At 46.8% G+C, this 27,583-nt stretch overlaps 1 protein-coding gene and 3 long non-coding RNA genes across 9 annotated transcripts in view; 2 read left to right on the top strand and 2 right to left on the bottom strand.

Annotated features, from left to right (window-relative positions):
- ETV6 (ETS variant transcription factor 6) overlaps window positions 1-27,583 on the bottom strand; it is a 253,951-nt gene that overhangs the window by 206,206 nt on the left and 20,162 nt on the right. The window lies entirely within an intron of this gene.
- On the top strand, window positions 848-6,621 carry LOC146403413 (uncharacterized). The gene is made up of 3 exons (XR_014803837.1): window positions 848-4,167; window positions 4,556-5,771; window positions 6,440-6,621. It is a non-coding gene; the product is annotated as an uncharacterized LOC146403413 (long non-coding RNA).
- Window positions 10,428-17,572, top strand: LOC146403414 (uncharacterized). The gene is made up of 2 exons (XR_014803840.1): window positions 10,428-13,958; window positions 17,448-17,572. It is a non-coding gene; the product is annotated as an uncharacterized LOC146403414 (long non-coding RNA).
- On the bottom strand, window positions 12,240-17,461 carry LOC146403415 (uncharacterized). The gene is made up of 2 exons (XR_014803838.1): window positions 16,276-17,461; window positions 12,240-13,945 (listed from the first exon to the last, which is right to left on the bottom strand). It is a non-coding gene; the product is annotated as an uncharacterized LOC146403415 (long non-coding RNA).

The raw sequence follows: 27,583 nt of genomic DNA on the forward strand, positions 1-27,583 counted from the left end.
TAGAGCACAGAGAACTATACTATTTTGCAATAACCTATAAGAGAAAAGAATCTGAAAAAGAATATATATATAACCAAATCACTTTACTGTACGCCCGAAACTAACACAACACTGTAAATCAACTACACATTTTTTTAAAAAGAGGTTTTCACAGAAACATCTATTCTTACTGGAGGCTTGAGGTTCACTGGCTAATACCCATGGACGAGTGGGCAAGTCAGCCAATGCAGAGTGCAAGAGAAAGAGGGTGACATGGAATGAAACGCCCTGGATGAGCCTTCCAGAGGCCAAGTCTGGTCCTAGCGTTGCCTTTAACCTAAACGTGCTTCTGAAAGCAGAGAGAAGCAGGGCAACCCCAGTGTCCACAGAAAGAATGCTCCAGTTCCATGAAGGAGACCGAGTGGCTTGAAAGAGCAGGGCCCCTTCGGCTGCTCTTCTCCTCCTCTCATCACTAGTCCTCAGGTGCCTCTCTCCACGCTTCCACCCCTGGCGTCCACATCCCCCACTTCCATACTTAACTCCCATATGGTGGAGAAACCCCCATCTCCCTTTATCAGAATGAGTTCTGATCACAAGACCTTCCTTTGAATTGGGGTGGGATTCGGTAACATCCTGAAAAGAGAGGACACTGTACCTTCAGCTCACGATGGGTCAGTTGGACATGTAGGAAAACACCAGAAAATGAAATGTCTCAAATGGGCCTGTCTTCAGTATCTTTTGATACAGTTCAGTGAAATCCAGTACACAGAGGTTACCGATGCTGTATGCTACAGGCTATTCCCCATCTTTACATAACCATCTCCCCATTTTTATCTTTTTTTTTTTTTTAGATCCTTATTTACTATTTGTTTTGCCCTTTTTTTTTTTTTTTTTTTTTAGGGCCATACCCGCAGCATAGGGAGGTTCCTAGGCTAGGCATTGAATCGGAGCTACAGCTGCCGGCCTAGCTACAGCCACAGCCATGCAGGATCCGAGATGCGTCTGTGACCTACACCACAGCTCACGGAAACGTGGGATCCTTCACCCACTGAGAGAGGCCAGGGATTGAACCCGCAACCTCATGGTTACCAGTCGGATTCGTTTCCGCTGTGCCACGATGGGCACTCCCCCTCCTCCCATTTTATTTTTTTAACCCCAGGGAAGTAAAGCACAGTGATACAGGGACACAAAGTGAATGGCGGGCAGAACTGTCTCCTAGGTTCTTGAGGAGAGGGAAAGAGAGCATTTGCTGCAGGGAAGGAAAAGAACGTCTTATTCTGTGGACCAGCCGGAATATATCTTCCAAAGAGAGAGATGGGACAAACACACACCAAAGTACATGTGGATAAATGATCACGACGCTGCACGTCTAAATAGATGAGAGCAGAGAGAAGGCTGTCACAAACACAGAGACAATAACCAGGTGGAAAACAGAGTTTTCACCGGGAAAGTTTCAAGCACTGTTTAGAAAGTGAGAGACAGCCACGTTCAGGCAAACGTGCCCGCATGGTCTGTATGTGATTGTCCTCAGCAGTGAGGGATATTAAAAATCTATCACGCATTACAGAAAACAGTCCATTTGGTTTCAAGATGGCCAACTAACTCACACAGCTTAAAGGATGGACTGAGTCTTAGTAAAGGAACATACAGCTCCAAAATTCAAATCACTCCATAAAAAAACAAAACAAAACACTGTCCAATCACTTAAGGGCACTGCATCTCACATAATCCTCACGATAACCCAGTGTGGGAGCTAAATATTAGTGGCCCATTTTTCAGCTGCGGAAACGGAGCCTCAGAGGTCAAATAAGATGCCAGAGGTCACAGAGCTGAAAAGGGGCAGAGGTGAAGTTCAAACAGAGGCAGATCCATCAAACAGGAAAATCTGTGTTCTTCTATCGCCTTTGGAATAGATAAACAATGAGATCCTGCTAGATAGCTCTGGGAACTCTATCTAGTCACTTCTGATGGAGCATGATGGAGGATAATGTGAGAAAAAGAATGTGTGTATGTAGATGTGACTGGGCCACTTTGCTGTACCGTAGAAACCTGACAGAACACTGTAAACCAACTATAATGGAAAAAAATAAAAATCATTTCTTAAAAAAATCTGGGCTCTTAACCACTGTGCTAGGTAAGTACCGGAATACAAAGAAATCAGATCTCTAATTAGGCAAACCTAAAAAGAAAGCCTCCTCCCAGATCGTCCAAAATTTAACACTATTTTATGCCTTGGCACAGCCAAAGGTGTTGTGTCATCACCGCTCCCTCTGCTAGCCAGCATCTCTGAGAACAGATGCTCGGGGTGTCTGCAAGGAAGCCCAGGGCTTCATCACTAGAAAGCAAGCATGTGAAAGCTGCCAGGGACAGGGCAGGGAAAGCGTCCTGGGGCCCGAAGACACCAGAAGGAGGAGGCTGACCCCCAAGCATATACTTGCCCCCTCTCTGATGGAGTTATCTTGGTCTAGTCCCTGGAGAGAAAGGCTACCCCGTGACCTGAGAATGGTCCTCAATCCCAGGTAATGGTCCAAGCAAACTAGCTGAGCAGGACCCAGAGGTCATTGGAATCATCTCCGCTTCAGACACGTGGTCAGGACTGCCCTCTTAGCCAACTGGACAGGCCATGACGGGAAAAGGTGAGGGATGCCAGTGAGGACCAAAGACCCAGATGACTGGGGGCTTGAGGTTGGGAGTGGGTGAAAAATGACTTTGTCTGCAATCCTCGAAACTGAAGAGACTCCCCAAACACGAGCACGTTTCATTTCTCACCCGCCTCCACCTCACTGCAGGCAGTGCAGGTTCCAGTCAACACCAACTGTTGCCGGGGCCAGAGGGTGCCATGCTCTCTCCAGGCCTCCCTTGGACTTCTCTGAAAGCCTGCCCCACCCCGCTCCCTGATCTATCCTGTGAGCTCATTTTCCAAACATCAGATCCAGTGTGTTCTCCCCCTCCCGCCCCCAGAAGTCTCCTCTCCCAAGGAGAGAAAAGCCCCTTTCCTCTATGACCTACGTGTGACAGCACACATCAAAACGCATGAAAATTCTCAGTGTGGACACATCCTCTCCCCATGAGATAGGATGTTCTTTACCAGCAAGGACCATGCCCTAGTAAGGTGGTGCCTGCCTGGTACATGATAGGTGCTGAATAAAATAATGCAAAGAATGGCCTTGATTAGATACATGGCAGCACACACACAAAACACACAAAAAAAGTAGTCTCAGAGGGGACAGGCTTTCATCTTCAAAGAGTTTAAAATAAGACAAAGTCAGCAAGCATTGACTGTGTCAAAGCCACTTGTCAAGAAAGCATTTGTAGGGTGCCCAGAATCATTCTGGGCACCAGGTAGGACTGGGAAGATGGTAGGAAGAAGAACGTAAAAATAAGACGGCGTCTTGTCTCACACGAAGTTTGCGTGCTACTTCTCCATAGCAAACAGAAATAAAAAGCACTGGTGATTTCTCTTCCCACAGATGTTCCTCCAGCTCAGAGCACTGCTGGCTTCCAAGAAATGAAGTCAGATACACGAAGTAATCCCCTCCACATGGACAACTAATTATACGTACAAAAATAATCACGTTTGCAGTAGCCAAAATCCCAGCCCTAACCTGACTGCCCATCAAGGGGGGAGTTAGTGAGTAAACAGTGTATCATCACACAACAGAACATTATGTAACAGACAAAGCAAGTGAACGACAGTGACAATGGAGCAATGTATGTGAACGGTGGCAAAAATATTAAGTAACAGGTCCTCGAAGATTAGATACGGTGGGATACCCTTTTCATAAATTTAAAAGGCGCCTAAAATGGAATACACGTCTGTAGCGATACATACTTTTAGGTGTATGTGTTGTTAGTGGTCCATTTTGGGACTCAGGTGAGAGAGAGCATAGAGAAAGTGATGGAGTGATGCGCATGGGATCCAGGTGATGGGTTACCTTGGGGGAGAGGAGGAAAAAGGGACTAAGATGTGGCAGGATCGGCATCCAGTCCCAGGTAAGTTATTTTCAAGGTTCTGGCTTTTGTTTGGGGGAAATGGGGTGATGGTGACTTATTATATTACTTTAAACAAGTTAAAATATAAAGACAGGGAGTTCTCGTCGTGGCTCAGTGGTTAACGAGCCTGACTAGCATCCACAGGTTCGATCCCTGAGCTCGGGTTAAGGATCCGGCACTGCCGTGAGCTGTGGTGTAGGTGGCAGACACGGCTTGGATCTGGCATGGCTGTGGCTGTGGTGCAGGCGGGCGGCTACAGCTCTGATTAGACCCCTAGCCTGGGAACCTCCATATGCCATGGGTGCAGCCCTACCAAGACAAAAATAAATAAGTAAACAAACAAACAAAATGTAATGATAATGTGTCATACAAAAGAATCTATCTATGAAACAGAAACAGCCTCACAGACATAGGGAACAAACTTGGGGTTGCCAAGGGGGAGGGGGTTGGGGGAGGAAGGCTGAGGTTAGCAGATGTCAGCTGTTATATAGGGAGGGAATCATCAACAAGGTCCTATGGTATGGCACAGAGAATTAGTCAATGTCCTAGGACACACTACAGTGGAAAAGAAAAAAAGAGATAGTGTATCATGACGTAAGGATTACGATTAATTCAATTCTTCGCATATAAAGTCCATTACCAAAACAAAAAAAAAATGAAATTACAGGAACATCCTAACAGGGCAGTCGAACCACTGCAACATGCACGGGTATCCTGGAAAGGAGTGAGGAGGGGTTGAGAGGCCAGCTCACGCCCCTTCTGCACGAGCTGACACCCATCAGCCGGCCTGTTCTAGCTCACCCACAGAAAAGAGGCAAGAAATCTGCCTCCGCACATCTCCCAGTGTCACGCCACGGGGCTGGCACTTGTGGGAGAAACTCAGGCTCCCAAGAACATCAGATACACTCTGTTACCTGGGCACCATGCAGCCCTCGGGGCCCGGCACTCATCTCATCGCCGCCTATCCTGACCGTTTTTAAACAGCATCATGAACTCCTGCTTGTGACCTTGAGGACGAGGGGCTTCTGGCAAGAACATCACAGTGGGTGTGGATGAAAATCGAGCAGTTCTATCATCTGCCAGAAGTTTAGACGAAGCAGACGAAGCTCTCCTGGGATCGCTGGGACCGTGTGCCCTGGAGAAAGGGCACAGCAGATGTCTGAGAAATAGACGGAGGAGAGGAAAGAGTCTCCCAGTGGGAGACACATGATTCTGGAGAGGACGCGCCCAGGGGGAAACACGGTCAAGCCAGGACCCTGAAATGCATCCAATGTCCACAAAGACATGGCAGAGAACGCCTGCTCCTCCAAACTCCCTCCAACCAAACCCCTACCCTGAAAGGGCAGTTGCTGGCAGTTAATGTCCTTCTTTTCTAAAACACTAGGCAGCGAGACATCGGAAAAGCAGATTTTCTCTGCTCACCTAAGCCTGCCCGTTAGCATGACTGTGGACATTTTTATGCCAGGATGACTGCAAACAATCAAGTTATCTTCCGGGAGGAGACTGGAGAAGAGATAGCCATGATTTAAAATCAAATACAACAGGAAAGTAAAATGTATGGCCAATGAGCAGAGTCAATGTTTGTACCCTCTGGCTCCCACCGCAGCCGGTTGGTCTCTCAGTTTCAGGCAGGTCCCGGCCTCTATTTATTTTGGTTTTTGGGGGGCAGGACCTTTAACAGCCCCAAACTGTATGATGGTACTTGCCAAATGTCCATACCAAGCTTCCATACTTTCTTTTTTTTTTTTTTTTTTTTTGTCTTTTTGCTATTTCTTGGGCCGCTCCCGCGGCATATGGAGGTTCCCAGGCTAGGGGTCCAATCGGAGCTGTAGCCACTAGCCTACGCCAGAGCCACAGCAACGCGGGATCCGAGCCACGTCTGCAACCTACACCACAGCTCATGGCAACGCCAGATCGTTAACCCACTGAGCAAGGGCAGGGACCGAACCCGCAACCTCATGGTTCCTAGTCGGATTCGTTAACCACTGCGCCACGACAGGAACTCCCAAGCTTCCATACTTTAGAATGGTCGTCCACAGCCCCCCCAGCCAACCCCCCCCCCCTTTCCCTGCCTGTCTGAGTCCTGGGCCTCCTTCCCAGGAAATAATCTTGGTGAGATCGTGCCAAAACATTTCTTAAACACCTATCTTCTTTGTCTAACGAGTTATAGATGAGGTAAGCAACCTTTGCTCCCAGCTCCCGGGCCTTCCCACATTTCCAGGAGCCCCATGTCACCTCATGTTAAGCTGGTTTGCTTCTTTGTGCTACGCCCACTGAGACTTTCTTTGGAGCCTGTACTGAAATCCTAGATTCATCAGCATGGAGGAGAAAGTGTGGCCACTCCCCCTAACCTTTCTCCCTAAGTACACGTGGTGCTGACCAGGTGATCAAAAGAACACTTCGAACTAGCCCCTGGGGGCCCAGAGCCAGGCTGGAGGAGCAGCTGGGGCTGCACTTATTCTGGAAGGTTCTACAGGCACCACCATCTCCTCCTGAGTTTCCAAGGTTGCTCTGAAATGCAGTTTTGTCTTCTTTGGCCCCAAATCCAGAGAAGAGTCAGGGGGTCCCAGAGGGGACTGACACCACCTGGCATTCCCTTCTGCCACGTCTGAGGGCAGGGTGCCCTCCGCCACGTAGGCCCTGTGCCCATTGTCGGGAAGACAAGTGGGACAGTGAGCTCAGACGGCCTGATGATGAGAACTGGTAGTTACGGATCCATCAAGGTCAAGGGAAAAAGGGCTGATGGGAAACCAAACAAAGCACTGGACAGCCACAAGACTGAGGCTGAAACTATCAGAACACCAGACACAAATCGCCGTAGTTGCCATGCAACACACCCCATGTCCACAGTGAGATCTGCCCTGCCAGGGTGCAGGGGGATTGTGTTACAGTCTTGATAAGTCCATGCACTGGTTCTCCAACTGCTTTTCCTAAAGTCCAAAGACCTTTAATTTAACTGGCCCTGAAGTCCTTTTAAAAATGTCCCGGAAACCTCCTCTTGCCCTCTTCCTTGTCCTTTGCCCAAAAGCTGCCCCTTCCTCAGGGGGGATAAGGACCCCCGGGATGGATAAGGCTGTGGGTCTGGAGTCAGGCAGCCCAGAATCTAGCCGGGGCTCCACCATCTCCTTGGCCCATGACCCTGAGCCAGTCAGCAAACCTTGCCTCAGTTTCCTGATGTGTCAAACAGGAATAAGAGAAATGCCCATCTCACATGAAGACTAAGCAAGTGAATACCTGTAAAACACTTGAACAGTAGCGAGTACATGGTACGTACTCACTACTGCCTGCTGTCATCATGAAAATTATTCTAGTTCTACTGCAATGAACTCCTTCTCCCGAACTCCTTTAGCAGACATTTGTACTTGGCATTGATTACATACTACTTTTTTGTTTTGTCCTTTTTTTTTTTTTTTTAGGGCCGCACCCAAGGCATATGAAGGTTCCCAGGTTAGGGGTCTAATCGGAGCTGTTGCCACCAGCCTTTGCCAGAGCCACAGCAATGCGGGATCCAAGCCACGTCTGCGACCTATACCACAGCTCACGGCAACACCATATCCTTAACCTGTTGAGTGAGGCCAGGGATCGAACCCGCAACCTTATGGTTCCTAGGCGGATTCGTTTCCACTGCGCCACGACGGGAACTCCGATTACATACTACTTTTTGATGCTAGTTAAATCTTCAGGTACATATGTCTTATCTCAATTAAGCTACAAATTCCTTGAAGGTAAAGACTGCAGCTCCTGTGCTTTTCTTTCTTTCTTTCTTCTTTTTATGGCTGCATCTGCAGCATATGGAAGTTGCCAGGCTAGCAGTTGAACTGGAGCTGCAACCGAGGCCTACACCATAGCAACACCAGATCTGAGCCACATCTGTGGACTACCCTGCAGCTTGCGGCAACTACAGATCCTTAACCCACTGAGTGAGGCCAGGAATCGAACCCCCATTCTCAGAGACACTATGTCAGGTTCTTTACCCTCTGAGCCACAATGGGAACTCCCTCATGTGCTTTCCTTTACCTACAAGGCTTGAAAGTGTCTTTTTTTTTGGCCACGCCCACGGCATGCAAAAGTTCCTGGGCCAGAGATCAAACCCACGCCACAGCAACAGCCCAAGCCACTGTAGTGACAACACCAGATCCTTTTTTTTTTTTTTTTTTGTCTTTTTGCCTTTCCTGAGGCCGCACCTGCGGCATATGGAGGTTCCCATGCTGGGGGTCTAATCAGAGCCATAGCCGCCGGCCTACACCACAGCCACAGCCACAGCCACGCCAGATCCGAGCCACATCTGCAACCTACACCACAGCTCAGGGCAACGCCGGATCCTTAACCCACTGAGCAAGGGCAGGGATTGAACCCGCAACCTCATGGTTCCTAGTCAGATTCATTCATCACTGAGCCACGATGGGAACTCAGACAACACCAGATCCTTAACCAACTGTACCAGAAGAGAACTCCAAACGTGTCTTAAAGGCAGGAACCTAATAAATGATGGCTATTTAACAATAACACACCAATGCTCACGAAGCCCTACTTTGACTGTAACTGTGCCAAGTCCTTCACATGCATTATTAGCTCACTTAATCTGTTGATTTCTCGTACTCCATGAACTTGACTAAATGAATGTCGAACTCCCAGGGATGTGTCTACCCAGTTTCTTATGTAGAAGAAAAAAATTGCCAAGCAAACTTAAATTTTAAGAAAACAGATACTGCAGAGCACCAAGAGTCACAGCAGGCTAAGCTGTTGTCATGCAACCTCCGTACCACTCCAAAGAGAACCCAGGCCCCTCCGGACAATCGAGGTGTGCAGAACGGTCTCCGAAGGGCATGTGAGTTCACAGAAGAGAGAATGGTGAATTCTTGACAGAGGTAAACAATAATTTCCTGCTTTGCTGTAACAGCTCCAGGCCCTGGAAGAGTGGCTGAGTAAATAAAGACAAACGGAATCTACCATAAACTCTCTAACCCACCTCCTGTACCCTACCTCCTGGAAAGGAACATGGAACCATGCCCGGGGAACATAAGGCCAACTGGTGTCTGGGAGATGAAGAAGATACATGAGGAGGAGTAATAATTCCATACACTGCAAAACTAGCCCCAGACTTTAATGTAGCTGACGGTTAAACCAAAAATACCAGAACCTTTCTCAGGAGTGAAGGTGATAGAATTTTCTAGGTTCAATCGAAGGTAACATTTTAACATTTTACGCTATTTTACCACACAATGGAATTTTACTTTGGGTTAAATTCAGTGATGAGTACTAACCTTGAAGCTTTCCTTGTGCAAAGAAACTATGTGAATCAACAAATGTCTCCTCTGTGGACTAAATGAAATGTCTACCAATGTTTAGTCTGACTGTGGTTGGCTGTGTTTGAAGAAAGGCTGGCAAACTCTTTGTATGTATATGTAAAGAATGCTTCTTTCAAACTCTTCTTTTAATAGCCGAGAATAAAAACGCTAGAATCATCCCCTTTTGTTCAATCATATAAACATAATACCCCATTGTATCTTTATTACAGAAACAATTAAGACAAGAATGTACTCTAACTTGCTATGACATTTAAATCAAATTCGACAAAAACCATTTCTCTATGCATTCCTTCCCTCCTGGTAACTACATATATATTCCCATGCACATGAAAATACGTGTGTACGTGTGTACGTGTGTGTGTGTGTGTGTGTGTGTGTGTGTGTGTGTGTGTGTGTGTATTGTCGGTTTCTATACATGCATTTCCCACTTCCTGGTTTTTACCCAAAGAAGAAGGAGAAGTATTAAAAAGTCACAAGAAAAAAAAAAAGTTGTCACTTTTATTTTACCCAGAATCAGGAAGTGCCCAAAATCTCAAGAGGGAACCTGCCCTGCAGAAATTAGAGCTCTATTATTAGAGATAAGGATCCGTGTCCTTAGGAGCTTCTATCTTTCAAAGGGTCTTTCAGTAGCCTGAATTTTCAGTTTCCTTTTTTTTCTTAGAATGTCCAGAGGCAATTAAGCATAACTGACAAACCAGCCAAAAATTATCACAAAGTTCATTACCAGTGTAGCCTGGATGGTTCTTTCTATTTGCCTTGCTGGGAAGTGAGGCACTGAAAAGTTACACATTACAGAAGATAGTGACTAAAGCCAGCATTCATGGTGAAAAAGTCCACGTGGTTGAATGACAGGCCACAGGCCCAACAGACTCCTAGTGCACTGACTGGCAAACCCTCTGCCTGAAAGCTGTTCCTAGCTTCTGTTCCCCATAGGTCTCAGTTCCCAGGACGCCTCCACCGCACTCCCCCTGAACCCCCCAATTGCCACCACCACCCACCTGGAGCAGTCCCCCTTCCGCCTGAGCCACTCTCTGTCCCATCCCCCACCCAGCACTTGCAGAAATATCTCGTTTTCATTTTACCCATTTCATGTCCATCTTCTCACACTAGAATCTTGACTCCCAGGTATTCAAACCTTCTAGGCCCTTTTTCTTTTTTCCTTTTTTTTCTTTTTAGGGCTTCATCCCCAGCATATGAAAGTGCCCAGGCTAGGGGTCAAATTGGAGCTACAACGGCAACTTCCAGGCCTTACTTTTCTAGGCTGTATCCTCACTGTCTAAAATATTGGGTATCATATTTGAACTATAGCTATCAATTAGATAACATGAAAGAATTGCCGTTAGCTTTGGCAGGTGTGATAATGACATTTTTTTAAGTCACTTAAAGATACATACTTCAGTATTTATGGATGGCAATATGGGAGAATTTGTACTTCAAAATAATAGGGAGGGAAAGAGGTGAGAAGAGTCTGGTAGGAGATAAGTTGACGAGATTAGTCATGTATTGATCAGTGCTGAAACCCAGTGATGCGCAGATATAATTCATTATACTGGAGTTCCTGTTGTGGCTCAGCGGAAACAAACCTGACTAGGAACCATAAGGTTGCGGGTTCGATCCCTGGCCTCACTCAGTGGGTTAAGGATCCTGCGTTGCTGTGAGCTGTGGTGTAGGTCGCACATGTGGCTTGGCTCCCGTGTTGCTGTGGCTGTGGTGTAGGCCGGTAGCTGTAGCTCTGATTTGACCTCTAGCCTGGCAATCTCCACATGCCATGGATACAGCCCTAAAAAAGCAAAAAACAAAACAAAACAAAACAAAACTCATTATACTGTCCTTTATACTTCAGAATATGTGTGACAATTTCTCTAATAAAAATCTTAAATGGAAAAATGAAACAGGTAGTCTTCCCTATATTTAACCGAATACTCATTTGACCTTGGGGTGGAGAACGCCTGAGTAAAATAACAAAGGGGGAAAAAAAAAAAAACCACAAAGAATTTTTTGAAGCCAAATAAAATTAGATGCTCATTTAGTTTATCAAATTAGCAATGAGTCAAAGCATGAAACCACTTATGACGCACTGATTTATCTACCACTAAAGAAAAACAAATTTTATCATTTACAATTATTTTGTACTTACTGGAAGAACTTTAGATATATACATGATGGTTACATTCATCTTGGGCAAATATGAAAAAGAAAATAAATAAAATGAATTGGTCAGGCTAGTCCTAAAACGTAGGGGCAACTCCCTTGAAGCACTCTGACTCAGCTGTCAATGTCTGTGACAAATGAGCATCCTTATCCTCTGTGCATGTGGCAATATGCATCCGTGGAATTAATTATCAATTAATTTGGCAACACAGTGTTTAGGAAGGTCAGGCATTCTTTAGGCACATGTTTGCACAGCAATTAATGAAATGCCTCTTCCAAAAGAGGAACGAAGCACAGACGTTTGGGAGGCAGCTTTGCAAAGTACATTCTGTGATATAGAATCCCACAAGAAAACCAGTAACCTCAAGAAAAAAAAAAAAGTAACAATTCTTGAGGGAATTTTCCTCTGGGCAGTCTGAGTTTACATTCTGATGACATTTCTAGGAAGACAAACTTTACACTCAGGCTCACGGTTTGCCCTCGGTTCTTTGAGACATGAGCGTTACGGAAAGTAATAGCCAGACTTAAAAAGAAGTCTGAAATGAAAGTTCCTGCTCACTTGCCTCTTTCTATTCTGAGTATTCTGAACCTATATATAAATTAGAAAGTAATACAATCTAGTGGTAGATACACCATGGCTAAAAATGGATCAATACATGAACTAATAAATGATTTTCTCAAGAAAGGATGAGTATATTCATTTTTTAGTGTTCCTTTGACATATTTATTTTACTTTAGTTGCATTATAATTTAAACATCTTATTTACAATGGAGGCATCAATACGAAACGTGGGGCTAAGTCTGTTATTTGTGAAACATGAAATGAAAGTGGTCTGGTAGAAATTCAAACAAATTTCATGAGTTTATGTCTAGTCGGGATTACTGAATCTCATCAAGGCAGCATCTTTACATTACAATTGCTAGCCTTGATAATCAACATGTAAAAAAAAAAAAAACTGCTGTATAGATTTGCTCACTGAACTGTGGTCTGAAGGCTGTAGCCAGGGATGAAAATGTACATCATACTTAGAGAGTGGGGAGCTTTGCTATGAACTTCAGTCTTATCTTTTGATTTTCTGCATCATCCCCCTGCAAGCCACTGGACTTTGTGGTTTATGATGTGTGAAAAGAAAAAAATACCAGAAACCCACCACACAGAAAGGGGCATAAAACAAGCTACAAAGTATTAACAGCTCACCTTAACTATGTAAGTTACTATCTCAGGCCATAGAACCCACACTGTAACACAAAGAAAAGGGAGAACTGGGTCTGCTACTCAATACAGGAGCCAGACAAAATTATCCTCAAAACCAAAAGAACCCAATGGACTGGAGGGTGCTTCGGCTGCTATGGAACCCAGATGCGCGTGGCTTAGGGCGCCTTGGAGTGACAAAGACCATCCTGAACCTCCATCCACGTGGCGAGCACACCGGCCACATTATAAATACATTACGTCTAAACTCAGTGGGATGCAGAGAAGAAAAGCTGGAGCTGGCAGGCTTCCAGAGAAAAGGTCAGCTCATCCCTGGGCCACGAGCAAATGTGGATCAGAGCTGGAAGACCTGGAAACCTCCTGATCACCTATATATGGTATTAGAGATGCTGCCCATTTTCCTCCTTCACCCTGGGATCCAAAAGGAAAGAGTTTGAAAAGCGGAACGTAAGGAGCATCACAGAGGCAGAAAAAAACCTTCTTGAACAACAAGCCCGAAAGAAAAAGTCTGCGAGTCACTTGAAGGAACAGGTGACTCTATCTTCTCGGTAGGGAAACAGGCAGAAAGATGGCGAGAGCGGGTGGCCGCTGGACAGCCAGGTCCTGCCACGCGGCACGACTGTCTAGGAGATCACGGGAGTGTTCAGAGGACAGCCAGGAGGAGAAGTAGATCAGCGACACCCTTGGGGAAATGCTCTAATTAGTTTCCACGTGGAGAGCTTTGCTGCCGGAAGGTGAAATAAGGACAGTCCACCACGTTAAGACACACTCTGCTCTCTGTTCTTCCCCCGCCCATGAGTCTTCAATGGAGGGAGTTAAACCCTGGCTGCAAGAAAATCAATGTGCTCAGCAGAGTCAAATGATATGTATGAGAGGTGCTTGGCCCGATGCAGTCCCTGTCCTAGCTGGCCATGGAACATGGACCTTTGGGGATGAAGGTAGCTATAGCATCATCACTAAGGGGCAGAGGGCTTCATGATCAAAAGCAAAGGAAAACAGAGTTCCCTTGTGGCTCAGCAGGGTTAAGGACCTGGCATTGTCACTGCTATGGCTCTGGTTACAGCTGTGATGAGGTCTCAGTCCCTAGCCCGGGAACATCTGTATGCCTCCGGTGCGATCAAAAAGAAAATAAACAAATAAATAAATAAATAAGGCACAAATGTGAGGCCAAAATAACAACAACAAAGGAAGATATTGCAGCATCAGAAGTGGTTTAGAAATAAGAAAAAATGGGGAGCTCCCGTCGTGGTGCAGTGGTTAACGAATCCGACTAGGAACCATGAGGTTGCAGGTTTGATCCCTGGCCTTGATCAGTGGGTTAAGGATCCGGTGTTGCCATGAGCTGTGGTATAGGTCGCAGATGCGGCTCGGATCTGGCGTTGCTGTGGTTCCAGCGTAGGCCGGCGGCTGGGACTCCAATTGGACCCCTAGCCTGGGAACCTCCATATGCCTCAGGTGCAGCCCTCAAAAGAAAAAGACAAAAAACAAAACAAAAAAAAAAAAGAAGAAAAATGTAATCACTGATGATGACAAATAATAGGCATGGACCCACTTTGCAAGCTGGCGTCTAGATTTTTATCAATAGAGCTGAAATACACTGGTTTTTATTTCTAGCAGCAACCACACAGAGGGGTGAGGGTAGTTTCCTTTGTTTCTCACAGGAACACAGGTTTGTTTTTTTTTTTACTATGACACTAGTTATTTTTTATGTTTTTCCCTCCCACATAGTTTTTAAATTATTCAATGAATTTATTACATTTATAGCTGTACAATGATCATCACAATCCAGTTTTACAGTATTTCCATCCCCCACCCCCCAACCTCTCTCCTTTGGAAACTCTAAGTTTTTCAAAGTCTGGAACACAGCGTTTTTTGAATCACTCACATAGCTGAACAAAATGCTCCCAGAAAGCGTAAGATATGAAAGATTGAAATCCTGCATCCCTGAGGTGTTCAGAGGTCAAAGCACCCTTAGAGCCGGAGAACGATCAACTTTTACAGAGGAGAAAACTCCCAACCAGAAATGTGGAGCGTCTTACCCAAAGACTCAGCTCAAATTCTTTGCCAGCCAAGGGCTCATCCCACGACACCAGGATGATGTCAAAGGCAAACGAAATCAATGAGAAGAGATTTGTAAATGTGAGAAGAGGTGTAAGAGGAGAAGCTGTGTGAGACCCAGAGGATGTCACAATGACGGATGCCAGGGAGCGTGGTCCCTCCCCAAGATCGTGCATGGACCCTAGAACAAGCCTGTTTGAAAGTAAGGGACTGTGCGTTCCTCTGGCTCTGATACCCGGAGACAGACAATGGTCTACGAAAGACACAAATCACAGAACGTCACAAGGAGGGAAATTCTTCCTACATGTGCCAGTTCCCCGTGAGAGGACAGGAGAATGAGAGAACAACAAAAATAAATACAGTCAAATACCATAATGGCCCCACTTAAAAAAGGATTTATTGATAGACCGGACAGACATCAAGATCGTTTAACGAGCCCCAAGTGAACTGTGAAGCAGCCCCGCAAAGAGAAGAGGAACTCGTTCTATGGCGGAAACTGGGGGAGGAACGGAAGGGAGCTCTGGGGAGAACTGCCAAGCTTTCTTCAAAAAGGAATGCCCTTAAAAATGCAACCATCCATCCATCCAACCATCCATCCATCCATCCAAGCACTAAGAACGTACTCTACCTAGAACACTGTACACACTGCTGATCGGCTGTTCTTTTCAAACCACTATCTGGCCTTACTATGACTTCAATGCTGAGAGCCAAAGAGGCGGGTAGAGAGACTAAGTAATCCTTCGAGACACGAGCTTTCCCCAAAAGGGCTTACCCCTTTTTTCCCCCGCACATCCAGACTATGTTGACGATTTTACATACACAACCGCGCACACCTACACACCCCGCAGTGGACAAGAACACGTTCAGCTCAAATGGTATTAATAACTCTTATTAATTCTCTAGCTTACATGGACAACAAAAAAAGAGTTGTGGTCAGAGCAGAAAAAAGGCACTCCAAGAAGAGAAACATACTTCTTTCTGTGCGATGAGAGGAAACCAGAGGAAGAAGATGCCAGCGTGTGAGTTGTGTAGACCATGGCATCAAAAGCCAAGATGAGCCTCTCCTTGCCAGTGCCCTGTATCTGTGAGTTCTGTTGGTGCATGAAACCATGTGCTAGCCTCCAGATTAAACACAAAGGTACTCTTCCTCCCTGACCTCAAGGGGTTTCTTTACCTTGATGTCTGATCAAACTTCAGCATCCAGAGTAAAGTCATACATCTGCAGCCTTATAATTGTAAACCTGGATACCCAAGCTCTCCTTCAGTCTTTTAGGGCCTCAAAGCACTTTCCCACTTTGTTTGACTTTCTTGCCCAAAGTTCTTATAATCATAATATGATATGTGTGATACTTGGTCATGCATAAGTCTTGGTTTTTTTGTTTGTTTGTTTCATCTTTTTAGGGCCACACCCACGGCATATGGAAGTTCCCAGGCTAGGGGTCAAATCGGTGCTGCAGCTGCTGGCCCACACCACAGCAACACCAGATCTGAGCCGCATCTTCAAGCTACATAGCAGCTCAATGGCAATGCTGGATCCTTAACCCACTGAGCGAGGCCAGGGATCGAACCCACATTCTCATGGATACTAGTCACATTCTTAACCTGCTGAGCCACAAGGGCAACTTCAAGCCTTGTTCTTTAATTTATGCAGCAGCAAACACACATCAAGTGCTGTGTGCTGGACACCCTGTAGGCCCTGGATTACAGAGATGGGTACTCTTCACCCGGAAGAGTCTGGCACAGGTGAGGTGCTAAAGCAAAGGATGCCATGGCGAGGAGCCAAGTGTCACAGCCGCCTGTACAAGGGACTGTGGAGAGATGGGGCACAAACCTCTGCCGGGGCGGTAGGGGAACCTACATCTGAGACCTCAAGGATGAACAGGTGAGACTTGACAAACCCTAGCTCAGGAGATACTCTGAGAAGCCTTAGGTAGGTGCCTTTACAGTGAGAAATTGCAAGTTTAAAGAGGATAAATGATTTGTCCCCTAATGTTACAGAGTAAGCAGCACTAACTTGACCCCATTACACAGCAGCCTGTTGACCAGAGGCCTGTCTCCCCTGTCACGGTCATTCCAATAGGATCCAGAACATCCAGCTCAGGTATACTTGTCCACTTAAGCCAAGTTATCGGACTCTAGCCCATGTTATCTTAGCTACCTCCCAATAAACCAAGAAAGATTCAGATAAATGGCACAGAGCTGTCCAACTGCGTAGAAAACAAAAACAGGCCTTCATGTAGGGCCATCATTTCAGGCCAATGATAGAGTGTGTGTGTGTATGTGCATGTATATGCATGTGTGTACGTGTGCATGTGTGTGCACCTCCAAAGAGTCTGGCTGCTTGTGCTCTCTTCTCTTATTCGGAGCCAGGAAAGAATTTGGATTCTCAGCAGCAGTTCAGCTCAGCTTTGTAATTACTGGCAGAGGGAGGAGGAGGGAAGAGCGAGAGGCAAAGTTCCTCAAAAGCCAGACCCATCTATCTGCCTCTCTTTTTCCAGAGGCAGCCACTAGAATTGATCTGTGATGGCTTTTCCTGTCTTACAGGAACGTCCGGAGAACCGCCGCGTCTTTGCAGGAAGGAGTAAATGATAAGGGAGACCGTCCTTCCGTTGATTTGGTTTGGATTTTACAGTAAGCAGAAAGTCAACTTAAAAACCAAACCCGGAGTTCCCGTCGTGGCGCAGTGGTTAACGAATCCGACTAGGAACCACGAGGTTGCGGGTTCGGTCCTTGCCCTTGCTCAGTGGGTTAACGATCCGGCGTTGCCGTGAGCTGTGGTGTAGGTTGCAGACGCGGCTCAGATCCTGTGTTGCTATGGCTCTGGCTTAGGCTGGTGGCTGCAGCTCCGATTGGACCCCTAGCCTGGGAACCTCCATATGCCGTGGGAGTGGCCCAAAGAAATAGCAAAAAAAAAAAAAAAAAAAAAAAAAAAAAAAAAAAAACCAAACCCCTGCAGCTCATGTGTAACTCAAGATTCGGAATTTACAACTAAAAATAAAAAACTCCATCATGGAGTTGCTGCTGTGGCACCGTGGGTTAAGAATCCAACTGTAGTGGCTCCGGTTACTTTGGAGATGTGAGTTCCATCCCCAGGCCAGCGCAGTGGGTTAAGGGATCCGGCACTGCCACGGTTGCAGCAGCTCATATTTGAACCCTGGCCAGGGAGCTTCCATGTGCCTCCAGTGAGGCTGTAAAATAAAAATAGATAAAATAAAAAACTCCATGGTGTTTTCTGCTTAAGCCAACTGGTAACAACCTGACTACCTCTGACAACACTGGAGATGCGCTCAGTCAACAGTCCTGCTGAGCCTGATGGACAGGAAGGGGTGGGGTTGGTGCAGCATCAGACCCTGAACCACGCGCAGTATTAATCAAAGACCCTGATGTTTTCCACACCTCCCGTCAGTCACCAAACACATAAAGGGCACCAACTCAAGGCCCAACACTGTGGTCACAGACACAAAAATGAGGGCGGGCCCTGATTCCACAGGCTTCCTGTCATGTGATGGATATAAATAGGCAATTATTAGACCAGGTGATGGAAGTTTCAAAATGGGTACATGAAGTACCTGGGAGGGACGTCGCATCCAGACTCAGAGGGTGGGGGTGGCCAGGAAAATCAGATCAGAGGATGCACAGTCAGTCGGGAGAAGAAGTTTGGAAGGAGTGTTTCCGGAAAAGGAATGGCATGTGCAAAGGCCAGGAGAGGGGTGGGTGGTACCTGCAGAGACCTCTGAGGAACCGGCGTGGGTAAAGCAAGTCTCTGGAAAAGAGGCCGGGGCCGGGCCAGGAGGCAGGCAGAGCCCCATCGTGGTGGGTGGGGGTGGGGGTGGGAGTGGGAGCCTTCTCAGGGTCAGCTGGGCATTCACCCAAGGGCGTCGGGAGGGACTGAGTTGAGGAAAGCAGGACCATGGGGGATCGGGGGGGCAGGGAGAGGCAGGCAGGGCAGTGCTCCCTGCATTGCCAAGCTGAGAGCAGACCAAGAAAAAGACAGAAAGCTTGTGTGCTCCGTCACTTCACTGGGCAGCTCCGTCACTAACACGGGACAGGAGTGACGTGAACAATCACAAGGTGCCCACAGACTGTGTGGCCAGAAACACAGGGCAAGGAATGAGGTGGGAACCTTCGACTTGCCTTCAATGGCTTCTTCTTTACAGTAGAGCCGCAGTTAACAATTTCTAAGTATCTGTAGCTCCCCCTTAACTACTTTTTTCTCGAGGGGAGGAGGGAGGGGGAGGAGGAGCCCATGTCTGAACTTAAACATTTGCTCTGAATGTACCATAGGCACTTACTTTAGAGGACTGAACTGTATCGATGCCCCAGCTCAGGGACACGTGATAGTTTTCAAATATATATATGATTCTGACTAAAGGACTTCCAATGTTTTTTTGTTTGTTTGTTTGATCGCTCGCATTATTTTTGCCCTTTGTAGCAGAAGTACACCGACATGGTGGTCTATCTCCACCAGGTCCTTTCTGCACGCTTCCTGGGTAATTCGAGATCAAGGTAAAAACACGCAGGATCGGGAGGGGAAGGAGTGGGAGGGACTGGGACTGTGGGGTTAGTAGAGGCAAACACTTGCATCTGGAGTGGACAAGCAATGAGGTCCTGCTGTACAGCACAGGGAACATGCGATGGAACGTGATGGAACATGATGGAAGATAACGTGAGAAAAAGAATGTATATATGTATAACTGGATCACCTTGCCGTACAGCAGAAATTGACAAAACACTGTAAATCAACTATAATTAAACACACACACACACACACACACACACACACACACACAGAGCAAATAAACAAACACTCAGGAGCTATAGGTGCTTTGGGGTAACAGGAGCCCTGAAGAAAGCATTCCTGAGTTCTTGTTCCTTGTGATCATAAACTTCCACAGGTTGGAGGCGGCTACTTGCTAGGTCTGTAACTATAAATACGTGCACACAGAGAGGCGAGGCCCGCCCCAGGAACTGGAGGAGGCCCGGCGGAACCTAAACAGCCCAGAATGCATTCAATGACTTCAGTAAGTGGCGATCGAGGGGCTGCAGCTTCTCTCCAACATTAGGAGGGCTGTGGCTCTTGTGGGATCATCAGGCTCTCTGTCACCCTCAGTGAGGCAAGGGCACTGCCACAAGCCTCTGAGGCCCAGGGCCCCATTCCTGGCCCCCCGGAGGTCACGGGAGCACTGAGAGGGCAGTGGCCCGAGCCGCAACCCGGCCCGCCCCGTCGCCTCCATCGTCACTCCCCAAGATGAACATTCATGCTCTCCTGGAAAAGAGGAGCAGGAAGCAGCTGGCTTCCAAATGCCGGGTTGCACAACCGGGTCATTGTGGGGAAAACACCAAAAACAAAACCCCCAAAATCCCCTAAGCCCTGAGCCACAGGGCACATAGATGGTGCCGAGCCAAGGGTGTTTCCATCCTATCTGGCTGTTTTCTGCACATCTTCATGACATGAAAAACACTGTCACCTCTTTAGACTGTAAACCTGTGAAGACAGGCACCACCATGACCAAAGGCTTCTGGAATTCTCCAATGTGGAGCTATGGTGCGACTTAATGAAAATTGCTCATGAAAGAAAATATTCCTCCTCGCCCCCTCCCCTTGAAAAGCCTGAGCTTTTCTTCCTGGGTCACTGGCCGGCCAGCTGCTCTCTGGCCCAGAATTCCCGCTTTCCCTCTGCCTCCCCACGCCCATCTGACATCCTCTGGCATTTTATATCGATGTGTCCCAGGGCCTAGGCAACTTGCAAGCGAGGACTTCCCAAAAATCTAGGCGAAAAAAGGAAGGAAGCTAACGATCTGGCCACGCGAGCTCAGGCCTTTTATTTTTTGTTGGATTGTGTGCTGGATTCCACACATTGTCCCGGCTGGGTGGTCTGCTGGCCTCAAGGTGCACACCAGGTAACGCATCACCCGTGTGCTTCTGTTACCTTGTACCCTGGGGAGGAATGGGGTATGGGGGAGGGGGTGGGCAGGGGGCACTGTTTCTGAGAAAAAATTCTCTGGGATACATGTGCATGGGCGGAGGAATAAAAACCAACACCTGCTCCCACCAAATTCCAATGACACAGCCACTCCGGCCCTGGGTTTTATTAGTGAACTGCGCCCACAACAGCCGAGAATCACTGCCAAACCTTGGTCTGGAGACCACGGGGCAGAGTCTGCCTGGGCTACAGGGAAAGGAAAGGTTCTAACAACAGGCACTGGCCATTGTGGGCCTGCATCAAATGTTAGACTATTAGGCACGAAAACACCTGAAAAGGTAATCCAGTAATAAAAGGAGACCAGCGCCCTTGTGTAAGAGATTCACCGACATACCCAGAACACCGACAGCTATAATAACAGGTGGAGGGCTTGGGAGGACGAAGTGCTGACCTGTGAGGGAATGCATTTGTTGGTTTATCCAGCATACTTTGCCCCTCATCGTGCTCCCTGAACACCTCCTAGGGGAACTTTGTACGACTACAAGGGTCAAGGTTTGGACCCGGCTTTGCTGCGTTTTCAGACATAGAACTCTTCTGGGTCATCCCTCAGTGACTGAGGTTGAGAAAGGTTTACGGTCCTGACACTGGTTTCCTTTGGACGCTCAGAACAGCCTTTCTTTAATCTCTTTGGCAATGACCTCGTCCCTCCACCCTCCTACAGCAGCCCGCTCTCTCCAGAGCCATCTAGTTTCCTCCTTGCAGACATCCCCAGACTGCTTCTGGCAGAGGGAACTCTCCTCGCATCCTGCGCCCCCCTCCTCCACCCCCACGCAGCTCTCCCCGCCCCCCCTTCTTGGAGAGCTGCCCCTTCAAGGTCTGGATGGCCCCTTTCGTCCCCTCACCCTCAGAACACTCAGGCCTGCCACCCCCAGAACACGGAACACCCTGTAGGACAACCAAACACAAGAACCCAGCTTCCGCAGTTCAAACACTCTCCCTTCCCGGCTGTCCCCAAATGTTCAAGTTCAAGGTTAGAGCAAAGCGAGAGCGTTTCGCAAAGGCGTCCTGTCCTTCGTGGCCTTCCCCAGCAGTGAGATGGCAATGACATTCATCCCCGGGGAAACCTGGGGTTTCCCACAAAGCAAACACCACGGGGGCTTCCGCTGTTCTGGGCGATTCTGCTTAGCACCTTCCATCCCTCCCCACAAGGGCATTTCACCTCCAGTCTGAAGCTCCATACTGCGGCGGCTGGGCGGGGGAGCGGGGGGGTCCCTTTCCTTAAGACATGGTGACGTGGAAAAGCACACATTTCACACTGGTGATGCCCATCACATGGGGTGAGCATCAGTGAGGTTTCAGTAAGGGGGCCCTGGGCAGCACAGTTTATGGGCTATTCTGCTGACTCCTCTTAAACTCGCCGGGAGCTCTGCCTTTGGGTGAACAGCACTGTAAGTCACAGGCCAGCTTTGTCTCACCCCATTAACGGAGGACAATCGTATTAGCCATCTGAGTCTGAGTTCCCATGTTACTTAATTGCTATACTGCCGTGTTAACGAAGTTAGGAGGGGGTTTGGCAAGCGCGTAGATCACCTTCATGTACAGATATTTGTGGTTTTACTTTTTCCTTTTGCCAGCTTGCCTCTCTGTTTCAATTGCCTACCATCTGCCTTCGAACAATCTAAGTGCGAGCAGATAGATTTCATTTGGAGGATGAAATGCTTTGAGCTCATCCTAGAAAAACATTTTCATACAGTGGTGTGCGGGGCATTCGCTGTTTAATAGGATCTCGGAGGCGATTCAGTTTGGGCTGGAAGTTGGTGCCTTTTCACAGTCTAAGCACATTGTAAAAGAAAAAAAAAAAAAACTCATGAGGATATTTCCTTAGCAGAAGGAGACGGGGTGGTCAGGGGGCCAGAACCAACCTCTCACCTTCAAATGAGCCCCAAAACACCCAACAGGAGTGCAGGTAACCGAACGGAGGTGTAGACAGTGTGCTATGTAGAAGGTCTGTTCCCTACTCCACCGCCCTTTAATCATTTTGAGTTAAAAAAAATCCTAACACGAAGACTTTCTGAGTGTGTGGTTTTCTTCACATGACCAAACACACCCAACTGAAAAGTAAATCTATTCACTCCATTCCCCTGGTTGACCTAAAAAAAAAATTTTCCCACTTAGTAGAGTGATTTGACTTGAACGTTTCTGTTATTGTGAAAACACGCCAGAAAGAAAACCAAACACAAGCTGGAGGTCAGTAAGCTGGCAGGGCGTCAGAAGTCTGGGGTTCTAGTTTGAGCCTTGCCTGAATCTCCTCCAAGCCATGGCTCTGAGGGTCTAAACTCTGATTCCAATGACAATCTTCTAAATAACAAGGGCTCGGCAGTCAGAATGGATTGGACAGGCCACGATGCTGCTGGCTCCCATCCTTCGTCATGGTGACAGGGAGACCCAAGCTCTGAATACCAGCCAAGGTATAACGAACGGGTCTAATAAGTAACTTCCAACCCACACTCTCTTCATCAGCGCTCACGCTATAGCAGCCGTCTTGAGCCAGAATCCCTGTTTTCTGCCCCACCCACTAAACCCCAGTGGACTCCCAAGTCTTGGTGAGTCTTCATTGTTTTGGAATTGCAGCAGAGGCTAAAACCAAGTTTGAAAAGAACCATCGCCTTTTTCCTCTCCTCTTTTTTAGGACCACGGAGATGCAAGTGTTCGGGGTGGACGAGGGAACCCCTGTCCTGAGGAGAAAGCCACAATAACTTTTGAGGTTTCGGTCCTTCCATTCCCATCACTTCTCTTTTTTTTTAGGGCTGCACCTGCGGCATATGGAAGCTCCCTGGCTAGGGATTGAATGGGAGCTACAGCTGCCGGCCTACACCAATAGGCCACAGCAATATAGACTAGATCTGAGCCACGTCTGTGACCTACCCTGCGGCTCACAGCAACGCCAGATCCTTAACCCACTGAGTGAGGCCAGGGATCGAACCTGCATCCTCATGGACACTAGTTGGGTTCATTACCACTGAGCCACAATGGGAACGCCCTTTCCCATCACTTCTTAGAAGACAGATAAGGAAAAGCAAAAACAATCCACAATTCCCACTCCCTCACCTTGCCCTCTCCAAAAATATACATGATTTTTTAATAAAATGCCAGTGGCTTTATTAGAAATGACTAAAATCCTGAAGAGGACATGTTTAAACCCTACAAGGCAAGTTTCAACAGGTAATACTTATGGCAGTGTCCTGCTTTAGGTGAACTGAAATTTCACCTCCTCACCAAACCATATATGCAAGCTTGACTTCTCAGTTACAAAGAGGGAATTAGTATGTATATCTGGCCTGGTCTTAAAAGTGATCCCATAAGCCACCTCCTAAATCTTCCCCCCACTATTTTTAGAAGAGTGAGAACTTCTCTGCTTGAATTCCTAAAATGATGCTGCTCTTTGGTTGGGTATGACTCAAACAGAATTCCCTTAACTTTTTCTCTCTATTCCCAGAACAGGGTATGTTGAAACTACCCTTATGCCGAAAAACCTTACAAACAGGCAGTAATAAAATGTCAAAGACTATGGCTACTCCAGTAAAAGCCTAACTAGGAAAGCCTATTTGAGGAAATGCAGTTTCACTACTTATATATACATCACACACTATAAACTCTACTATAAAATGAGAAAATGATTTCCAATAGGCTAACACCAGAGTAATGTATCACTGACATTAAAATGTTTAATATACAGAAATTATGAGTTACTGAAATTAAGGCAATAATTCTCACTTCTAAAGCCATTCTCTGAACACATGTACATTTAAACTGGCTTTCTTATCCAAACTGAATGGGAGCCACACAAATTACAAAAAGAGTAATTTTCAAGCTTCTATGCCGTAAGAATCACATGAACTCAATTATTATAAATTTGGAACTATCACTGTATCAAAAGCTACCAAAAATCTCCTTTTTCCCCCTATTTTCAAAGCGCATGCCTGGTGTAAGTACCAAATACGCACTATTATGCATTTAGCAAATTTAAGTGATGAAAACTGGTATAATAACCTTTAACAGGAAGGAATACCAGTGTACCCCAAAGAACAAGAAAACTTTTAAAAGGGAACAAGGAAACAATAAGCTACAAAACAAATCAAGGTGAACAATTAGGTACAAAAATAATAATTTGAGCCAATGAGCTATCGCCTCACAGCTGTCAGAATGGCCACCACTAAAAAGAACACAAATAACAAATGCTGGAGAAGGTGTGGAGAAAAGGGAATCCTCCTACCCCATTGGGGCGAATGTAAGTTTGATGCAGCCACTATGCAAAAAAAAAAAAAAAAAAAAAAAAGTATAGAGGTTTCTCAAAATACTAAAAATAGAACTACCATAGGACCCTGCAATTCCACTCGTGGGTATATATCTGAAAAAAACAAAAACACTCATTCAAAAGGACACGTGCAGCCCAATGTTCATAGCATAGGACTATTCACAATAAGCAAGACATGGAAGCCACCTAAATGTCCATCAAGAGATGAATGGATAAAGAAAATTTGGTACAGATATACAATGGAATACTACAAAGCCATAAAAAAGGAATGAAATTTTGCCATTTGCAACAGCAGGGATGGACTTGGAGGGCCTTATGCTAAATGAAATATGTCAAGACAGAGAAAGACCAATGCCATATGTTGTTGCTTGTACGTGAAATCTAAAAAATACAACAAACTAGTGAATACAACAAAAAAAGTAGGCTCACAGAGAGAGAACAAATGAGCAGTTCCCAGTGGGGAAAGGAATGAGGGGAGGGGCAAGACAGAGATAGAGATGTAAGCTATTAGGCTATAAAATAAGCAACAAGGATATACTGTACAACATGGGGAATACAGCAAATATTTTATAACAGCTATAGATGGAATATAACTTTTAAAAATGGTGAATCAGGGAGTTCCGCATTGTGGCGCAGCAGAAGTGAATCCGACCAGGATCCATGAGGAGGGGGTTTGGATCCCTGGCCTCGCTCAGTGGGTCAGGGAGCTGGCATTGCTGTGAGCTGTGGCGTAGGTCGCAGACACAGCTCGGATATGGTGTGGCTCCAATTTGGCCTGGGAATTTCCATATGCCGTGGGTGTGGCCCTAAAAAGCAAAAACAAAAAAGAAAATGGTGCATCACTGTACCGTGCATCTGTAACATATACAACTGTACATTAACTGTACTTCAATTTTTAAAAATAATAACTAAGTAATTGGGGGAAAGAACACGTTTGGGGCAGAATCATCAAAAAGCTAAAATAGGGCAAGAGATGCTATTAAGATGAGCGAGTGGCCATCAGGGCATCTGAGCCCCCAGTCTCAGGATGGAGCAAACCTGTTTTTGGAGCTCTCGCCTCAGCACGTCCGGGTCAGCATATCCTGTTGTAAAGGGTGACGAGCCAGACGTTACAGGCTGGAGGGCGAGGGTTTCTACTCTGGGAATATGAATGAATGCATGACGAAATGGAAGGAGAAACAAATTTACTTTAGAATAAAGAAGGTTCCCCTTTGAATAGAACATGGGAAGCACTCCCCCAAAATAACAGGGAAAAGAAAGACTGAGGGAAGAGGAGGAGGGAGCCGGGAGACTGAACGGCAGAGCTAAGTAAGCCAATAATAGAGACGGAAGGAAGTGCTGCACCACGGAAGATAGGGATGCAAAGGGGAAAAAATGCAGGCAGGCCAGCCTGGGAAGTGAGGGTCACTATCCTGCCTCACTAGAGGGCCTCAGCTGGGACCTGACCGAAAAAAAAAAAGGCCATCTCTCCCCAGCTCCCACCTTCTTTAGATCAGACTTCAAAGTCATGTACAACACAAGCTTGAGACTGGCACCTGCAAGCCTTAAAAAATTCGACTGTGCGCTGCGAATGGCATTTTGATGTTCCGGGAATGCATATGGGTTGGATGTGGTGTCGGACCAAAGCAAAGCCCAGGAAAGGGGAAGCAAATTCATGCAAAACTCTTTTAAAGATGAGGGTACGTGCGTCCACGTGTATGCATTGGGTGGGTGGGTGGATGCTGAGACACACGTTCAAACCTCCTGCAAAGTGAGAATTGCAAAGGGTTGTAGGGGTCTAAAGACCCAGCACAGCACAGCTGGAGGAAAGCCAAGTCCAAGAGCACCAGGGCGGCTGCCTGCCATCTTCGAGAGCAGGATGTGCCAAGGGAATCAGGCTGCTGGCCAAGGATCCAACTTCCTGCTCTGAGATGGCCAGTAAGGAGGCCTGTGCGGGTTCTCTGTATTTAGCAGAGGTAGCACACCTGGCTGGGCAACCGTGCAATCTGATCCTATGGGGAAAGCTTCTTCCTGATCTCAGCGTGGGATCGGATTCTGCCCTGAGGCAGAAGAAGGCTTAATTGTCCCTGCAACGTTCATCCAGAAAAAAGACAAACATACTCACTACTCCTCAAGACCAGCCAAGGGTCCTAAAACTGGAGGAAGTACAGCGAAGACCCACAGTCTGGTGTCTTTGGTCACGGAGTGTCACCTTGGCCACCCTGGAACGCTCGCTGGGACGAAGGCTACTCCTCAACAGGCCTGATCTCGTGCAATTTTATTTTTGACAAGAGCTAGTTTGTTGAAAAAACGAACAGCGTACCCTTTTGTAAGACTTGCCACATACGCGACAAACAACGAGAAGTCCTTCAATGTCACAATTTTTAGGGTTTGGAAAAGATGACAACTCCTGCTTGGGGCGGCGGGGAGAGGGGGGTTGCCCACCCCACGCCATTGCATGGATATTTGTTATCTCATTTCTATTTCAACAGCCCATTAAAGAACGAGTCCTGAAATTTTCCTCCTGGGCAGGTCAATCTTTCAGCAACTTCAAGTGAAAACAATGACTGCCCTAAAATAGTCACAGAGGTTCTAAAGTTTGTCCTTAAGCAGGTGGCTAGAACTAGGATTGAAATTCCTCGCAGGACTGAAAGGGAGACAGT

This window comes from Sus scrofa, chromosome 5 (assembly GCF_054392235.1).
Source record: "Sus scrofa isolate SSC_HxYL_T2T_F1_AM1 chromosome 5, Sscrofa_HxYL_maternal_Yorkshire_Landrace_v2.0, whole genome shotgun sequence".
NCBI classification, from domain to species: Eukaryota; Metazoa; Chordata; class Mammalia; order Artiodactyla; family Suidae; genus Sus; species Sus scrofa.